Genomic DNA, 19,794 nt, shown 5'->3' on the forward strand with positions numbered 1-19,794 from the left:
TGGGTTATCTTCTGTATGCTTATAGCTGCTAGATCCAAGTAGTCCAAAAGTTCACCAAACAATCCTTAAGAGTGGGTATACTAAGTGAGTCAAACTAAAAATTTGTTATCACTAAATTTCCATAATGCATTCAAGTTACGAGAAAACAGACTACGATCTCAAATAAAGATACAGTGAAATGTGCATGTGTGTTTTATTTAACTCAATAAATGAATTGATTTCACAGAAAACTATACAGACTTAGTTTCCACATTTCAAATAAATTTTGGATATTTATGGATATTTTTCCATACCTCTAAAGTTCCGTCTTGGAATTTGGTTACAATTCCTGCTTCTCACAACCACAAAAACATTCAATGATGCTGGGGTCTGGACTTTGGGGTGGCCAGTCCATTGTTCAGAGGAAAACCAGCAGTGCCTTTGTTTGATTTGCAAATCTTCCTCTTGTTCTCTTTTTTTTCCAAATTCCTTTTTTCAGTAAGAGCTTCTTAACAGCTACACATTCTTTCACACCCATAGTGCTGAGCTGTCTTCTCACAGTAGATGGATGGACAGAAACACCTGCACACTTTTTCAGATCTGAAGCAACAGTGGAGCTCGGTTTTCGCCTTGCTCGCAAAAATGAAAGCTTTAAGTACTGTTTGTCTGAGGGTGACAGTTTTGGTGGTCTACCAGCACTTACACAGTCATAAGAAGCCCCTTTTTTTCTTTATATCTTTTAATGACCTTTTAACTCAAATGTGGTTATTAATCTAATTTCCTGAAAAAACTACGTAAAGGACAAAACATGAAGGAAAACAGAGTTACAAAATTGTTAGCATACAACATATTGCTATACCATGCAAACACATATCTTTTGATTTGATATCAGATTAGCTTAAATCTCAACAAAAACTTTATAAGCTGAATCTCAGCATCTCTGCAAAGAGTTGAGGGTGTTCTTAGGATAAACGTAGGACAAACATCTATTGTCTACAACATTCTTTGACCCTTCCTTAATTAAGACATCTGACGTATCAGGCAGCAAATTTGATCAGGGGTTTAATACAGTTAGTACACCAGTTTACCAAATCCTACATTCCGTAGGGTGGTCATGCAACATGCCATGGAGGCCTGTGAGTCACACATAAATACGTCAACAGTGTGCCCAGGAAACCACCATGTAAACAGAAGCCTGTGGTCCTGACCACAATATTCTTTGTCAACTCAAGACACAGCCTGGAAAAGAAAAGCAATGAATGGGATGTGTATACTGAAGCTCATTTGGGATGAAGACCCTTCTATTCAATTAAATGTATTGCTTAGAATATGGACCGTAAATTTGATCTTTGGTCAGTATTTTTATTTTAGGGAAGTTACATTTTTTACCAACCCTCCACTTAACCCCATAAACCTTAAAGAGCCATATCTGACTCACCCTGTTTTACCTTACCTTTATTTTTTTTTAAATCTTTATACATACCCACAGCATTTTTGAAAATCTCTCTTTGAAGTCAAACACCTCAAGATGAACATGTGAATATTTAAATTGTGCACAATACAGAGCTCAAAGCAGAGATTTCTGAACAAAGTGACTGTGGCGCATTACAAACACAGTGGGCTTTGTTTCGTAGATTATTAGATCTCTGTAATTCAATAACTTCTAACAGAAAATAAAAGCAAGAACAGCGTACCAAATGCTGCTGCAGGGCTGTTTACGTAGACTTTCCCACTGTCCCTAAAACATCGACACAGTCCTGATCAGGCATAGAAGCTGAATTTTTCTAGCTTTTGACTCGATTTGACTGAACTAGAATTCTTGAAAATCTCAGTTTAGAAAGGCTGAATGATGCTGAGGAAAATGTAAACTTTAGGCTTTTGTGATAACTGTTTCTGCGTTTTGAGTTTTTCCGCAAAGTATTTCAATAAAAAAGGTGCAACAAAATTATTCAGAGCAGCTACTTCTACACGGGGGGCAGTAGTTCAATATTCTGATTAGAGCTGCACAATGTGAGCAAAATATCACATTGAAATTAAACTGCTACATATTGTATATCGGCCAAATAATTCATATTAGTTACTGAATAATAAGTAGTCTTAAGTTGACTGAAAAATAAGTCAAGGGATCAAGGGATTAGGAAAACAAAAAAACAAAACAGAACAAAAACAGAAAAGTTCCAGAGATGAGAGGACAGCAGTAAGTGCTATTTGAAAGGTAGTACAATATTTGTCTCTTGGGTAAAGTGGATGGAAGCTGCATATGGACGCAGCAGTGTGTCCACAGTTAATAATACTCTTAGCAGGGCACGTTGCTGCTGGTTAACTTTGATCTGAGGGCTACTGCGAGAATTGATGATGCCCCCATCAAGTCCCAGACATCGCAAAACACAATGCACAAGTTGTTCTTATTGTATTTTTCCCATAACTCCCTTCTGGATTCTGCTAACCTCATGCATATGCACAAGACAACTCAATAACAGTGTTTACATATTTAATTATTCCTTTTGTAGAGTTCTCCTCCACACTGAGCATCCTGAACAGCATACCTCGCTAGAACTACAAGCTTATTCCAGCTAGATGAGCTCTACCAAATTTAAGTGATTACTTAAGTTATTTTTTTATCCAGTATGAATCTGCAGTGTTTGTAGTTTTCACAGCAGTCTGCAGTCATTTATGTAATAGGCTGAACGCCATATAGCTTAAATAGTGGTTATCAGTATGAATTTCAGGCCTAACTGAATACCTTTTGATTATCCTCCTTTATCTTCTGTCCTCCTCCAACAGGTGCCAAGCAATTCTAGAGGGTTTTCCTGGTGAAACCCAGAGAAACTACACATACGAAGCAGGCAGGTCTGGAGGAGGGTGCTTTTGAGCTGAAGGAACTTACGATTGTGGTGGAGGAGGTATAAAGTCAATTTTTGTGGAAACTTGCTGGAAAGTCAACTAACAACTGCTTTACATCACCAAATTCGCTTTATAAGGCATGAAAATGAAAGCAATTTCATTAGTTGCTTCTATAGTGTGCAGGTCAGTCTCAAATTTGTGCTCAAAGTCACTTTGATTATGCATTAAAAGGTCAGTAGGGATGATGTCAGAATTGTAAGGCCTCAAGCCATGCTGTGGCTGCTGGATCCACGGCTTGCTGGTCTGAATGCTAGGGGAACAAGAGGAAATGCTATTCTATATTGCCATGCCTCATGACCCTGAGGTGGTATCCCTTGTAAAGTGACACCCGCAGGTCTGGTTGCAGTCTGCCAGGCAGATTAGCAGGTTTGATTAATTCATTAACTGATTTGATGTTTTCCCCCTGACTCTGGCTTTCCTGATACTGTGCTAGTGTAGAAGCACAGAGAAGAAGCAGGGTGTAGTAATGCAATATTTCTATGAAGAAATACAGAAACATACGTCAGTGTTGCGGGATTTAAGAGGGAACTGAAAGAACTACTATAATGATAGTTTCTGTTCTCTTGCCGACTTTTGAACACAGATTCGTTGAATTGGTGTCACCAAACTTTCTCAGAGTGGCTCTATATGTTGTACTACATTCTCTCAGTTAACGTCAGCATGACCCGTGGTGTTCATAATTGCATGAATGTATGGTATAGAGTGTCATCTGCTCACAAGTAGAACATGTGTGAGTTATTATGGAAAGAGATAAGTGGGGCCTGTTGAAAGATGAACTGGGGGATGGAGCGCTCACCATACTACCCATATTAACCTGCAAAATATAAAGAATGAACTGATACACACTGTTCAAAGGTTCAAATAAATCTACAAAAACTAAAGAATCAGCATCAGCAGCAACAACAATAATGATGAACATATTTATCATTTTTTTCTTTATACTATCTGACCTGTCATGGACTGGTGACCTGTCTTCCACCCAATCCTGCCTTCCACCCAAGGCCACTGGGATAAGCTCCAGCTTCCCCTTAACCAGAAGGATAAGTGGCTTAGAAAATTTCTTTATACTAGCTTCCTTGTAATATACTATATACTGACAGTATATGAGAAAACCTCATATCTCCATTTTTGCTGTTATTCGGTTTTTTAAATAATTTGGAAGTACCAGTTGTCCTTTACATTGTGTGTACATTTCAGGATGAATGGACCAAAAGAAACGGCCCAAAATGATGTGGAAAAAATTCTGGTTCCATTGACTTACATTAAAAGTAAAGTATGTTTTTTCCTTCTCCTGTAAAGTTATTTTGGAGATACGAGGTTTTCTTCTGACAGCAGTGATATACTGCCTATCATAACATTCAATATGGTAACTGTACATAAGAATAAAAAGTTCACAACTTTAAAAAAAAAAGTTTATTTCAAGCATTTGACCCATTGTTTCCTCCCTCTGTCTTTTCAAATTCTGCTAAAAAATGAAGCTACAAGCATTTGCACCACCGGTGACAATAGACACACATTTTTTTTCATCACTGGGCAAAAATATTGCATCACTGAAACGGTAGCCTGGCCGGCTGGAGTTTTCAAACGATGTATATGAGAAACGCAGAGTTATTATTTTGCTTTTTCCATCATTGTGTAATAACTCTGATGGAGTTCATGAGGATGTTCTTAGAACTGAGCTGGAACTTGTCTCAACAACGTGCCTGACCCGTTCAGTCATTAATTAATAAATAAATCCCTCTCCGTTTGGGAGTCCCGAGTCTCCACACACACACACCCCCGCCCACTGGCAGCCCCCCCCCCCCCCCCACTTCAGGTTCCCCTTCTTTCAGGTGTGATTTAGGCCTGCTATCGGCGCGCTGCTTAGGCTGAAGCTCGGGCGCTCTGTAAGCCCGGCCCCCTTTCTCCTTCTCCTCCAGCTTCTCCGCTAAACCCGCTATCTGTCCCCTAGCGCTGAGACAGAGAGAGAGAGAGAGAGAGAGAGAGAGAGAGAGAGAGAGAGAGAGAGAGAGAGGATACACACGCGCGCGCGCTGAATGTGGGAGAGAAGTGGAGCAGAGCTCACGAGCTTTAACGGCAGCCTCGCGCCACGCTCTCACTCACACACTCACTCTCTCACTCACTCACTCACTCACAGCTCGCCGCGAGTCCGCGGAACACGAAGCTCTGCCTTCGAACCTCCTGAAGAAAAAGAAGAAGAAGAAGAAAAGAAGAAGAAGGGGTGTCCTCCACACACACGCCGCTTCAGAAAGCGAACTGTTTTTTTTCTTCTGAGCTGTTTCGTTTGAGCGTCTCTTTTCTCCGCCGTGGTGGATTTTAAAGTCCCAGCCTGTGAAGTCCACCACCCCGCGGCTCCCAGACGGCTCCTATCCGCGCGCTGTCACTCGGCAGGACGGTCACTCTACCGGACACTCACTTTCCGCACAGAATGAAGTAAGTGACGAGCACTGACACCCGGTCTGTCTGCGTGTGTGTGTGTGTGTGTTTTCAGTTGTAGTCAGCGTGTATGTGCCGTGGACAGCGCGCGCGTCAGGTGAATGTAAAGGGCGCGCGCGTCCTCCTCGTTTTCCAGTCAGATTCAGGACAGAACCGCGAGCCGCTGTTGACGCTTAACGTCAGCGCAAACGGGGAGCGTTCACGTTATTTTTCCGAAATAAATCCGCAGAACAGGACCTAAAGTCCCTCTAAGCAGAGTGTGGAGCGCGAGGGCGCACATACCCAGCAGCAGAACCGTCCACACATGGCCCAGGTGCACTTTTGGTTCTTTATTTTTAGCGTAGCTAGGCTAATTTTTTAAATGCCTGCTTCCGACAAAAGTTGCTAGTCTCCCAGGACACGACAGACAACACGTTCACCTGCGTGGCTGTGGCTATTTTAGCGATTCTCCCCCGCTAACCAGCAACTTCACTTACTTCACGCACACACAGCAGATTAGCCTCATGGTTTTGTTGACGTTTTTACCCAGAGCGCTGACCTTGTCCTTCCCGTGTAACCCGCTGCTGAACGCTGAATAACTGCTCTAGCAGGCTGTAAATGTCGAAGAAAAAAACTTCATGGCTTTATTCACCGAACTCATCAGCTCACACACCAAAACTGTTAACTACTCATAATACGCCGGTTTTACAAGAGTCTCGTCAGCCCCGTGTGAACTTCACTCAGCCTGTATTTTCACTTAAACACATTACACCTAGTGTTTCCTCCCATTACTCCCAAAACCTCTGTCCCACCCAGCTTCAAACTAAAAAAGCATCTGCTTTCAACTGACTTATTCCTCCAGCAGCTGACTGACACCAAAAGGTGAAGGATATCTTTTTAAAAAATCTTCAACATGAGAAAAAACTGCAACCTTTTATAAGGTAGAGTGACGCCACACGCACTGCATCTTTCAGCACAGTCAACTAAACCTAATGAAGAGGGGCTACTGGAATTTTTTTTTATTTATCTGCTTATTTATTTTTAGAGGAACCGTGCTTATTTTTATCATGCACTTCAACATCGTTCAGCTGCCGCTGGCTCCCTGACCAAACAAAGCTTTTAACTTCAATGTGAGAATTTGTGATGTCCATCTTCGACTGAGGCAAAAAAGCAGACAGTAGTGCTGTAGAGAGTGATAAAAGCATTTTTGTTTTTCTGTCTTAACACCGGAAGGTAGGAATTATTACCACCATGCAAACTGATATTTACAGATAAAATGTTCCAAATGTAACTTTCTAACTTACAAGGCACTAATATAGTTTTTTTTAGGGTGTAAAAGTGAAGAACTTTGGAATATAAGTTCATCGTTCACATATGCCGAAGACGTTTTATTGCACGGATTAACATCAGCAAACACTAACAGACATGAAATGTTTTATTGCTCTAACGGATTAAGGGCTAATAGAAATATTGCTTGGAATGAGAAGAAATTTGGTGTGAGTTGTCATTTTCCTTTCTTAGTGTAAGTAAAGGGGAACAGCACAACTTATTTATGTGCTTCATTAAACAAGCAAATGGAGAATATAACAGCGTTTGGTGTAATGAATAAAGTGGGGCTATGAATAGGATTTTAGTGATGGTGAAGTGTGATATTATGAGATTACTTTCAGGAGACGCTCTTTATCTTTGTTCTACAGTTTGAGTACAGTATGTGATACAGTGTGTGATTGTAAAGAAGTGCATTTGGTCGCTATATTAACTTGAATGTTTATTTTTTAATGGGCTTGCATGGCAGTAATGATTTTAGAGCGTGAGGTCCGGCAGGTATTGTGTTTCTGTCTGTCTACAAGAGAAAAGTGACCTCAGACACACGCTCTGTGTAACTGTTCTGTCACATGCTAAATGCAATCAATGAAGCTGTCCTCTGAGTGCGTGTCTCACCTGTTGCTCTCTTGGGATTTAGCGTTTGGCTAATCTGCCCAGGAGGAAGGTGAACACACTCACATGTGAACATGAAAACACACCGAAGGAGGCTCAGTTATACACACACACACACACACACACACACACACACACACACACACACACACACACACACACACACATATGCTGGTCCTCCTCAGACCCTCAGACCTGTCGTCTCCGGGAAATCACTGGGGATTTGGCCTCTGCCGATTCACAAAACCAACAGTGACAACACGGCCTTACGCTTCCCCCAAAGAGCGGGATTAGCTCCACACGTGTCACTCTGATTGGCTAGAGGAGCTAAACCGATTGTCAGGGGCACACTTAGTGTGTGTTTCCCCTCTCTAAAGACAGACGAATGCTCACAAGCACTGATAACATTAATGGCCAAACAAAATTCCCTCCCATTAAGAACTTGTGCAATATCAATTTGGAAGTAAAAGGCATTTAAATAAAAATTACAGTCAAATTAAACTGTTAGCAGAAAAAAAGGTGCAGCACTAAACAATATTGTACTATTTATTTAGACAAAACTAAAACATTTCAGCCCACAAAAGACCCAAAAACAAACAAAGAAGCTTTTAAAGTGTTGCAGTTGTGAATAAATATCTAATGAGTGACTTCCAGTTTATCCCTCTATAGATCACGGCTCAACTGTTTAAATGCCCATATTACTCTGCTTTTGAAATGTAGCTTAAGACTAGTCCTAAATGTTTGTAAGGATTTTTGCAGGGTTTACACAGTTAAACATAACGAAAATGTTTTCATTTGCAAATTGCCGACTGGCAAGATCTGCTGCTAGATAGTGAAGTAAATTACACTTTTCTTGCCCACAGCTAAGGAAAACAGTCTGTTTTGCAGTTTCATGACTGCTTATTTATCTTTCACACAAAGGCAGGTCCTCCTCATATTGCATATTTCGTGGTGACGTGAGTGAATGAATGTATTTGTTAAATGCGAATGACTTTTGCCGCTGCTTGAGAGTGTGCGCCTCGCCTCTGCTGTATGATCTTTGCCTTCGAGGACAGCGAGAGTTTATTTTTAAATGTTCAAACTTGAAGGCCGACTCATAAGTCTAAGGAAGTTTCAAGCGCAAGGAGGTATTTGAAGGCACGTTGAGAAGAAATAAAAAAGAATTTTATTTGTCATTGAAGCTCTTTTAGTGTGACACATTATTTGGTATTATTTGTTTTAATACAGTACAATTCACTTCTTCACAGCTGATTAAGTCTTCAACATTTTATTCGTTTTCTCCTGTTGTCTCATTGCTCTCTCCCCTGCTTCATTTAATAGGCCCCTAAAAGTGTTTAATAAAGCAAAGAAACCAGCTTGAAATCAGTAAATTTTTGCCCTTGAACGTGGTGCAATGGATCTGCGTTAGGGGAATGTGCCCGGTGTCCTGGTTTTGCATAACGACTTTCGCCTCTGCATCTGTCTCTATCTAGTAATTAGCAGTGACGCCTGGCAACTTTTCTTTCTGTGTTAAGTGGAAAAGAGTGTGTTTTTTTTTTCGTTCGCTGGAGTGTTCGCAAGATCACAGAGGAATAGATCTGCCTTTGATGTTTAATTGTATTGTAAAACACATTTTAGAATATTTCTGCATAACGTTGAGTGGGGCGAAGGCCTGCTGTGTGCTGTGGGCTCGTGTGGTACCCGTGCGTCTGCCGTGAGATCTGTGTATGCACTTGGGTGGGATACTGAGAGATGTCTGGGTGTGTATGTGTGTGTGTATGGGTATGAGTGTGTGTGTGGGTGGGTATGTGGGGGAGTTTGATATATTTTCGTGTGTGTTTGTCTATGTGCAAACAGCGAAGAGCCGTGAAAGGCAGCTAAATCAACTTGAAAGAGGTCGTGTGATAAAGAAGACGGTGTGCTACAGATCAAAAGTATGGAAGCATGATTTTTATAGTTAAAAAAAAAATTACAATTAAGTGAATTTATCAGTATATTTTTTCCAAAATATTCTACTGGTTTACACTGATGCACTCTTACTCTGATCTGTTATAAGGGAAAAGCCTTCATGCTCATTGCTGACAACAGGTCCTTACAGTGAGCAATTTTTATGCGCTACAAACTCGTAACTCAGTCCAAAAACACCTGGTCCATCAAGCTCCTCAGAATAAGAACTGCAACAAAGCAGCACAAAATAACAAACACTTAGTTGCACTCTATCACTGTAGACCAGGGTTACTCAAAGTGCACCAAAAATTGCCTGTGAAGAAGTTTTATTTGGTCCGTCAGAAAAATTACCCGAAGCCCACAACTTCATCCAGTTAGAAAACTTGTATGTAAAAATGTATTGTACAATACATAACTCAGTTTTATTTTCTTTTAAAACTTGTATTTTAGTAAAATATTATAGTGTAATGTTATAAAATAATTTTTTAATAGTTGTATTTGATGCCTACCTACTTTTTTTATTTGTATACTACTTTTGTTCTAAGCCCACCACAAACATTGGATGTTGTGCTCCCAAAACAAAAAGTTTGGGCACTCCTGCTGTAGACATTTAGCTAAGCCACTGTGTTCTGTTAAGAAACATATTACTGCCAGTTATCTCTTAAAAAAACTATTTTACAAAGCCTGTACATCCAAACATTTGGCCTGTAGTGTTTTTGCGAGGCCCAGTCATTCTGTCTAAACAACCCATGCAGAAATTGTGTTGCATTGAGAGATGCTTCAATCTAAACGCTGCTGTAGTGCTCTACAGTGAGTGAAGGACCCTCCTGTTTCCCCTTTAGGCTCTCTCTTTCATGCATACTCACTGCGTTGGGTGGTCTACCAGGGCCTTCTTCTATTGAACCTCCTATCACCTAGAGTCCAAACCACCGTCCTGTTCAGATGGAAGCCGGGGCTGCAGGCCTGTGGCAGGAGAGGCACATGAGCAGATAAGACAGAAAGAAACCTTCAGAGAAGAATGAGAAACATTCGTTTGTTTAAGCACAGGCTCATTCGTCCCTACATGGAAAAGCCCTCGAGAAAGTATGACTGCTTTTCCTTCAGAGGAAGAAGGCTTGGCTAAAGGCATACGCATAATCTCTTAAAAATAAAGCTTCTTTGGAGAGATGCTTTAGAAGAACTACTTTGATTCCCTAACCTTACTATCTATTATTCCTTAAAGAACCATTTTTGAGTGTGAAGAATCTCCACATAATATAAAGCAAAGGTCTTTTGTACAATTGTAAATTTAAGCCAGATTTAGTGTCAGTGTCAGTGTTCTGTATTTAAGCTTGCCAGGCTACCATTCGGGGCTATGCGTGTTTGTTTGTTTTGTTTTCAGTAACTGCCCCTGTAAGAGGCCGCTACCGGAAAAAAAACAGCAGCTTAAAACTAGATAAAGTCCAGAGACTTTCAACTACTGTCCATGCACCAAATATAGCCTTGAAAAAGCTGCCCGGTTTTTACGCATACTTCAACAGGGTTATTCCCAATGCTTAGCAGAACCCACTCAGGACTGATTTCTCTCTAACAGCCTTCCTGGGCATGACAACCACTGTGGCACAGTACTGGCCCCTGCCCAAAAAAGCCAAAAAGAAAAAGAATTAAAAAAAAAAATAGGAAAAAAAAATAAGGCGTGAAGAGAAAGCGGGGGGAGGGGGTGGTAGCGGATGCTGAAATATTTTCCACTGAATGTAATTTATCTTTGTCAGTGGGGGCAGCATAGCCCTGTCATTCTGTAACATCCTCTGATGGGAGTGAAGGGGGTGGGGGTTTGGTGGCTGGGTGGGACAGAAGGCCCTCTGTGTCCCGGCCTGGAGCAGCATCCTTCTGAAAAGCCAGAGCTGGTGTTAGACTAGTGCAGTGTTTTGCAGGGGATATATTTTTAGTAGATCCTGTCTCCACAATAGACTCGGAGGTGGAGGACCTTGCTTTTTCTTTTTTCAAAAAAGCTGTGACGTTGTGTTTTTAACACATACCATATACTTGCTTGTTAGCCAACACTACAGCAGCTCCACTGGGACAATAAAAAAATGACAAGCTTGAATCTGAATCGCGCCTGTTTCTATGCGAAACAAAGGGAAGAGATTTGATGAAGTTTGTTCCATTTGCGCAGTGATTACAGGAGAACCCCTCTCTTGCACATTTTAATGTTTTCTCTGCCTTCTACTAGTAAGTTATCATAACAATAATCTGTGATTTACATTCTTTTATTTTATTATTTGAGGTTCAGTGAGCTCAAAATATTAAAGCAATTTTAATGTTTTTGGTATTATGCCTTTTAGACTTAATGTCCTGTAATGTGCCTCATTCAAAAAAACAGTGAAACACACTTTATAACTTCAGGGTGAGTGGGAGGGGCTATACTGCTCTAGTCTAAATAGGCCAAATGTATAGGTTTGTGTAATATCACAAAAGCAACGAATCCCAAATAAGACGTTTTTGCAGCTTTATTTCCATATATGAACTGGGGAATTGAAAGTATAAATATTTACATATTACACGTGTTATTAAAAAAAGTGTATAATTTGGATATAAGCCTTTTAGGGCATATTTGGCTGACCAGGTATGTTAGAAACACAAAAGTATGCAGGACAGCAGTACTCCAGCACCACTGCATTATCTGGAGTTCAGGGGACTTTTACACAGGATTTGGAGCCTTAGCATATCTGTGCTGTCTTTTGGAGCACCTCGTATGGTGCTGCCAAAGCGCACACGTGTGTGTGTGTGTGTGTGTGTTTCCACAGTCATCTGCTTCTTTCTCAGCGGCCCTTCCTGTCAGCACAGAGGGGGGTCCGGAGTGGTGCAAAAAAAAAGAAAGAAAGAAAAAGAGACATGAGGCAGTGGACACAGTCGATGAGAAAAGGGAGCGAGGCAATGAGGGAGAGAGAGAAAAGAAAGGTCTGAGGGGAAGAGGAGAGAAGAGCAGAGGAGAAGGTGTGTGAGGGGCTGCCGTTATGACACTTCGTGCCTTTATGTTTGCGGTGGCTGCTGTACAAGCCCCTTCAACAGGCTGTCACCTCCCAGCCCCATCAAAATGAAGCTGCTTCAGCGCTAGCTTCCAGCTTTCCCCTTCTGGCTGCTTTACTCTTAAATCTCCACAGAGTGAGAAAGCAACATTCACTCACACTGTCTGATTAACCACTTTTCCATTAGAACTCAAAAGTTATTACTTTAAAATGTACTTTTCATGTTTAATTACATAGAGAGATACGCTATGAATTACATTTACATTAAGGTTTAAGTCTGCATTTCTGACTTTTTCTGTTTCTTTTGAAGAAATGGCAAAAATGGGAAAAAAGGTATTTTTCTGTGCATGAAATGAGGCACACAATACTTCATACATAAATCATTCACATATAAGTCATACTAAAATCATAATAAAATATTTTTTTTATGTTTAAACACAAACATATTGGTTGAAATTTTAGAATCAGTAGTTTCATCAGAATTTGTCAGCTTGATTTGGTAAGAGATTAGTGAGTAATGATTACTGTTAACCAGTTATAACAGAGTCTCAGAATAAAACTCCAGGTTTTATTTCATTATAGAACTTGACATTTTATGTGTGCTTTTTTCACACATTTGTGCTTATTTTAAAAGAAAATTCCATTGACAAATGCTCCCCTCTACAGAAACCAACTTGGTTTTCCTTACAGTGGTGGTGATAAGAAAACTGAATTGTACTGCCATCTTATTTATGTAAAATGATCAGTGAGCCTCCACTTGTCTTCTGATAAAATAGTGGTAAATCTGAAATGCTAAGTTTCTTTTCAAAACTCAGAACTCAAAACTATCATAAAACAATGTATCAGGCATCAGGCAGCTTCATTGTAACCACTTTGTGTTAGAACTTTTTGATAAGAAGCTTTTAGAGGCATTAAACACTTCAGACTTCTGTTTCCTATCACCACCACTGTAAACAATCAGACTCAGTATGTTTCTCTAGAACAGAGCATTTTACACCAAACCATCTTAAGGATTGAATTATGCAGAAACTTTAGTGAAAGCAGTGTTTTGTCTTTTTTAACACAGTGTGTTGTTCAGATATTGAACACAAAGGTGTGTTCTAATGACACAGTCTCATTTTGTGTTTTTGTGGCCTGATCGAAAAAGTGTTTGAGCATGCTTGCACAAAAAACATATTTGAATTAAAATGTTATTTTTTAGAGCGTATGTAAGGCATGTATTTATAAGAGTGACAAATTGAAAGGTCTGGACCTGCTGAGTTCAAGAGGTTAATCTCAATTTTTGCTTGAAGCTGTTTCATTTTTCCCAACTTGTTTTAAAAATCAAATTTAGATGGGTTCACGCTGCCAGTCGTTTTTCACGTCACTATTCTAAAATAACTGGGGGAAGACAGTGGAACTTTTGTAACAGAACAGACGTCCAAAGCATGCTTTTATATTAAACGGGAATCATTTGGATGCAATCTTTTTTTTTTTTTTTGCATTCGGAATATGCTGAAGAAGAGAGAGGGCCTTTCTCAGCATGAATGTGACTCCATCAAGGCTACCTCGCGCTCCATCCTTCAAAACCATTGCTTTAAACTCATGGTGCCCACTTTCTTGTCTGTGTCATTTCTTCCTTTGCTTTGTCTCACACCAAGCAATGGAAAAAGAGTGGGCAAATGGCTTATTAAAGATGTCTCTTTCCCTCCATACTCCTTAAAGTTATTTTTTTCTTTCTCTCTTTCTTCTCCACAGTACCGTGTGTTTACTTTGATGTATGACTTTTCTTCCAGTAGTTCCTCCAAAGTGCAGCCAATGATGTCATTAATTTTATTACAGATGCACTGTCTGGAAAAGGAGAGGGGAGAGAGAGAGAGAGAGAGAGAGAGAGAGAGAGAGAGAGAGAGAGAGAGAGAGAGAGGGGAAATGTGCAGCGCAGAGTTGTATGCATAATGAATGAGAGCAGCACTTCATTTGAAACTTCAAGGTTTGCTGAGAGACCAGAGAACAGAAGAGAGGAGAAGGAGAGGGAAAGAAAGAAAGAAAGAAAGAAAGAAAGAAAGAGGAGAAATTGAAAGAGAAAGTATTAAAGAGAAGTAAAAGAAAGAAACAAAAATTAGGTGAAAGTGAGAGAAAACAGAATGAGAAAAGAAAGCAAACAGATAGAAGAGGAGTGAGAAAGAAAGACAGAAAGGGAAAGAGAGAGATAGAGAGGGACCTTGCTTTTGCTTCGAATGAGTGGACTTGCGGAGGTGGCTGCATTCACCTGCAGCTGCTCCTCTCAGCCTCAGTGGAAAAACAAATAACCTTGTGTATGTATGTGTGTGTGTAGTGTCCGTTCAACCCTGTCGATGGGGGGGTCCTGGTGGGGGGAGCTCCTGTGTCAGTAGTTTGGGTGTCACAGGCGTGGTATTAAAGTTTTTTTGTTCTGGCTCGTGGCCCGTGCTTCCTAAACAGTGCCGTTCTGACAGAAATAGCTCAGCCATGAGATTGACTTTTCTCCTCATGTTTGCTCCCCTTGTCCTGTGTGTGTGTGTGTGTGTGTGTGTGTGTGTGTGTGTGTATGTGTGTGACGGTGACTATGTGTGTGAGCTTGCAGTCTTGCAGTATTGTTTGGGTTAAAAATGGCTGCTGTCTTATTTTTGGACCGGAGCGCCTCACGGGTTTATAAATAGCAAAGGAAGTGAGGGAAGATACCTGCCGAGACTCTGGCTAGCTTAGCAGTCCCACTGATGCCCAGCATCCATGCTACTCTCTCTCTCTCTCTCTCTCTCATCCTTCCTTTCATGTAGTTTGTTTTACCAGGCATTACTGGTGCATACTCACACACATAATGTATATTATATACAGTTATATCCAGTGGGGTCCAAAAAATTAAAATCTGGGAGTTTATTTTTCATTTAAACCTTTTTTTTTCAACATTTTTGAAAAATCTAAAACAAAGAAAAGTTATGAGAAGATCTTGCAGTGTTTCTAAAGTGCTGACTATGTTAAGGTCCTTGTACAAAGAGGTCAGATTTTATTGGTTCTTTTTATCTATCTATCTATCTATCTATCTATCTATCTATCTATCTATCTATCTATCTATCTATCTATCTATCTATCTATCTATCTATCTATCTATCTATCTCTTTCACTGTAGCTTGTGTTCAGGCAACTTTCAAGTGCATTTCATTTACTCATCAGAGGTTTTTCACAAAGATGTGGAGTGCACATACTTTCATTAAAGCATATGGGAGAAATTATTGTAAATGTTTCAAAGATTCTCCTGTTCTCACCTTTTTTATGCTAATATTTTTAATGAAAAATATTGTCTTCAGTAAAAAAATAGGAAACAGAAGCATTTTTACTAGTTATATCAGACTTTTGGATCCTTCTGTATGTATATTAGTTAGTGCATGCGTCTCCATCAAGGTCGCCTGTTAGGCCTGCAGACTAAGTCAGACAGACAGAAAACAGACAGAGTGGACACACTTCTTGCTCCCACATCTTTTCAAATCAGGGCAGCTTTGAAATCCATCCTTCAGATAATGTGTTTGAGGGAAAAGTTGGTCTGATAATAAGCTTAATAATTCAGGTTCTTCTGGAAGCTGCTTCTAACCTAGCAAAGTGGTGCTACGTCATTCCCCAATGGAGGAGGTAACAAAATGGCTGCATATTTCTGAATCCATTTGGATGGCATGATACCACTCTTTCCTTTCTGGATACATGTATTGAATCTTTGAGTATTGATAAGATATTGTTGGATTTATTTTCTTTAAATACTTCTTTAAAATGAGACTTTTTCAATTGAAACACTTCATGTAAGAGGTCCATCTAAAAGTATGCTATCATACACTTGTTACATGATTGGCTGATCACAATTATTTAAGCTGACTGCTATTATTTTCCAAAGGAAAATAATTTACAGTCATATTTTTGTCACAAACAGAATGTGAACTGGGCACATTTTCATCCACTGGGCTGAGGCAAATACATGTAAATAACAGAACCAGAGAATGTATTTACTGAAACATATCATAGGTCTTAGGAAAATAGCAAAAGTTTCTGACAGTGTAATTACACTTTTAGAGAGTAGTGGTGAGTAACGCTTGTTTGTTTGAGCGTCAGTTGGGAGGTACTAAACAGTGACAGCTACAAAGCAAGATAGATGATCAGCTAATTTGGCCACTCTAGGCTTGTGCTTTAAATTGTTAATCGTAGTTATTTATCGTGCAGTTAATCATCAGCTAAAGTTTAATTATTGTGACAGTTCAACCGACGCATTTCCTGCTGATATTGTCCCAAGAACGATAACCATCTATGCTGATATGCCATCTCTAGCGTCACCTTTTACCACCTTTAGCGAACATTGTCTGTGCTTTAACCATAGCTAGGCCACATCGGTCTGGCAGGATGTGGAGGTGGTGAAGGTGTCCAGGGGCAAAGGCCATAAACAAATGCACAGAAACTCCACAGAAAACAGCAGGCCTGGAGTAAGTGTCATACCTGTGGTTGCTGCTGCCTGTTTTAAAAGAATGAGCGTGCTCTGTGGTCTGCTTAATAGAGAAGGCCTGATCTTATTAACTAGAGTGTCTTTAGCCAGAAAAGGGAAGTGTCTGTGCCATGCCTCAGTGTGCAGGAGAAACCGTTGTCTTTTCATGCTAATTAAGCAGTATCCAACCAGATGAGTTTTACACACCTCTCTCACTTTCACTCTATTTCACTCTCCTTTCATCTATCTACAGTCATATGCAAAAGTTTGGATAGTGCTGGTGAAATGGTTGTTTTGTTGATTTTCTAAGTGAAAATAACTTATAGAATAATATTCTCTAAAGAGAACACACTTCTGCATATTTAATGCACAATTATGTTAATTTAACATATTGGGGAAAATTTATTGTGTTCTCTGCAGAAGTCGTGGTGCAATTTGTATTTTCTGTTTAATTTTCTTTAATATATTAAACTTAGCAAATAAATAGTCTGTCTGTCTGTCTGTCTGTTTCTCTTTTTGTGTTATTAATGTGCTTATGACAGATTAATGTGATAAGAAGGCCACATGCTGAAAGCCAGAGGACTGTTCTCACCAAGCAGAGTTATTTATTTTATTTTAAACTTACTGTTCTTCAAAATGCTGCCATGCAGCCTGTCGGTGACCCATTTCCGAGATGGTCGAGAAAACAAGGAAGAGCAGCGGAGAAATCCGTGGGGAGTAGCCTATGCTGAGGCGCGCATGCACAAGAGAAAGTAAGCATGAGAGAGATGGTGGGGAGGGGGCTGTTAATTTTTAGTGGGAAATGGATGTGAAAACTTTTTTTTTTGATTACTTCCAATTGCCCTCCCTCTTTCATGCGATCATAGAACATTCACACATCCACAACTCCTACATCTCTCTCCTCCTCCACCAGCGAACTCAGAAGAGAGGCGCTGGGAACGTGAGCATGGATTAAGCTTCCGCAATAGCCCACTCTCTTAATTACACGTGTAATGAGTTGTTTATTTGGGATAATGCGCAGCAGGAGCAGCGGACCGAGCACCAGAGCCTGGAGCGGGCCCGGTGGAGAGCGAAGGATGAAACAGAGGGAAGGATGAACAGAGTCAGGGAGAGAAAGAGAGAGAGACAGGGGGAAAGAGCTGTCAGTGTGGGCTCAGAACGAGGGAAAAAAAAGGATTGCTTTTGGGGAAGAGAAGTGGAGTAGGTACTTTTTCAACGGCCTAGGGTCAAACAGCCTTAGGATTTTTCTCAGGGTGGAGAAAAAAAGGGCTTGATATCTTGGAAAACACACAAAAAAAGAAGGGAAAGCAAAGTTCACAGAAGAGGGGAAGGGAGGGATATGTGCCCGGCAGTGGAGTAAAAGGGAGTGGAAAAGACTGTGGGCGAGAGAGAGAAAGAGAGAAAGAGAGAGAGAGAGAAAGAGAGAGAGAGAGAGAGAGAGAGAGAGAGAGAGAGAGGCTCTGCTATCATTAGCCAAAGGGGACAGGCGAGGTTATGTGAACGGTGCAGCTGGAGAAGGAGCTGAGGGAATTGGAAAGGGCGAACTGCTGGGCTGCTTGTGAACCAGCCCCTCCTCCTTGCTCCCCCCAACCCAGAGCAGCCTGCTTTTTCCCAAAGCACCCCCACACACACCCACCACCCCAACCAAAAAAAAGTAGCAAAGATGGTGAGGATAAGCTTCTGGAGCAAGACTCAAAAAACACACGCACACATAAGCGCACTGTTGATTTATACACCGTTTTGGCCATAGGCACTTGCTTCTCCTTGTTTTCTTTCCCATCCTTATCAGCCCCATCGAGAAACAGACTTTATTCAGCAAGAGTTGGTGATTAGCGTCAAAATAACAGTAATTAGAAGGGTGATTATTTTTGATAACCGTACCCCTGCCACCACATAAAAAATGAAAATGTAGTAACCCCTTTTCCTTTTTCAGTTCCTCCTTCAAGCTGAATTTCATTGTTTGTTTATTTGTCTTGCTTGTCTTTTTTTTCTCCTCGTTGAGCCATCGCAAACTGAACGAAGGAGAAGCATGAGCCTGTTTAATCCAGCACAATGCATCAGACTGACTAAAAGACCCAAACTTTCCCTGTCACCCTTTTGTGATCACATGCAAGAAAAAAAAGGAAAAGAAAAAAGAAGGCCCTCCACAGCTGCGAGACACGAGAAACACGCAGCAAAGGAAGCTATGCAAATGTGCGCAGGCCTGCTACCGTATCCAACAACAAGGAAAACACACACACACACACACATATCACACTTCACAAGCTACTCCTACAAAAAAAGGAGACAGAATGGAAGATATGGAAGATTTGAAAGGAAAGGGGAGATAAAATACAAGTTGTAGAAGTTTCTTTTTTCTTCTTAGAGGAGGAAAAAAGAAGACGAGGTTGAGTTTAATTGCAATGATGCGTGGCACAGTGTCGTCGGTGTCAGCGTGGAGGGTGAGAGATGTCTCGGAATCAGTGGTACACTGGAAAAACAGGGAAATACACCCTGACAGGTTTTCTTTTACCAGCCGAACGTTGTTTGGTGCATCTTAAAAATAGCTATGGCAGAGGTCATCTACTTTTGATCCACAAGCTTGAGAAAGGAGTCATGGTGAGTGATTCTGTGGACTTGGAGCTGCAGTCCAAGTCTCTTCACTACACTCAGCCACCTCTCCTCCCCCTCTCTGTCTCAGTCTCAAGGGTTAAAAAGCAACACAAGTTTATCAGATTTGGCCAGCGCTACTCTTCTCCGTGCCTCCCTTGTGGGCCTTGAGGGTTTTTTCCCTTTGAAAGTTCGGGCCAGTTTGATTCGCTGCAGCTGGAGTGGACTCTTTAATCAAACACTATCTTCTTGCTGGTTTACCTCCACCACCCATTTGCTTCGTCACCTCCCTCCCCCCCATACCCAGGCCTCCATCTCCCGTGAACGCAGCTTAATTGGTTGCTTTCTGTGACAAATTATGAGGGCTTGCTTTGATGAGGTCAGCCCGAGCCGTTGCCTGAGTAGAGCGTGCCTGGCTTTTCCAGCCCCTTCAAGCTCTTCTCACCACTACAAACGGGCTAGAAGGAGAGAAAAGAGGACAAGACGTGGATGTGCCAGTCTCGTAATGACAGACTCGGGATAGGATTAGCCCCTTGGGGGATAACTGGACCCCTGCTTCAGGTTAGACTGTGGAGGTAT

General features: G+C 40.9%; 1 protein-coding gene across 8 annotated transcripts in view; it reads left to right on the forward strand.

Annotated features, from left to right (window-relative positions):
• The window catches only part of mef2cb (myocyte enhancer factor 2cb), a 90,635-nt gene that overhangs the window by 10,220 nt on the left and 60,621 nt on the right, over positions 1-19,794 (forward strand). For 4 of the 8 annotated variants that reach the window (XM_037531681.1, XM_037531687.1, XM_037531685.1 and 1 more), the window contains exon 1: positions 4,903-5,316. The gene's annotated coding sequence lies outside the window, so the exon portion shown is untranslated. Of the gene's footprint in view, positions 1-2,763; positions 2,883-4,901; positions 5,317-19,794 lie in introns of those variants that run through there. The other 4 variants (XM_037531684.1, XM_037531686.1, XM_037531682.1 and 1 more) reach the window with 3 other exon arrangements.

The sequence above is a fragment of the Pygocentrus nattereri genome, chromosome 20 (genome assembly GCF_015220715.1).
Source record: "Pygocentrus nattereri isolate fPygNat1 chromosome 20, fPygNat1.pri, whole genome shotgun sequence".
NCBI lineage: Eukaryota > Metazoa > Chordata > Actinopteri > Characiformes > Serrasalmidae > Pygocentrus > Pygocentrus nattereri.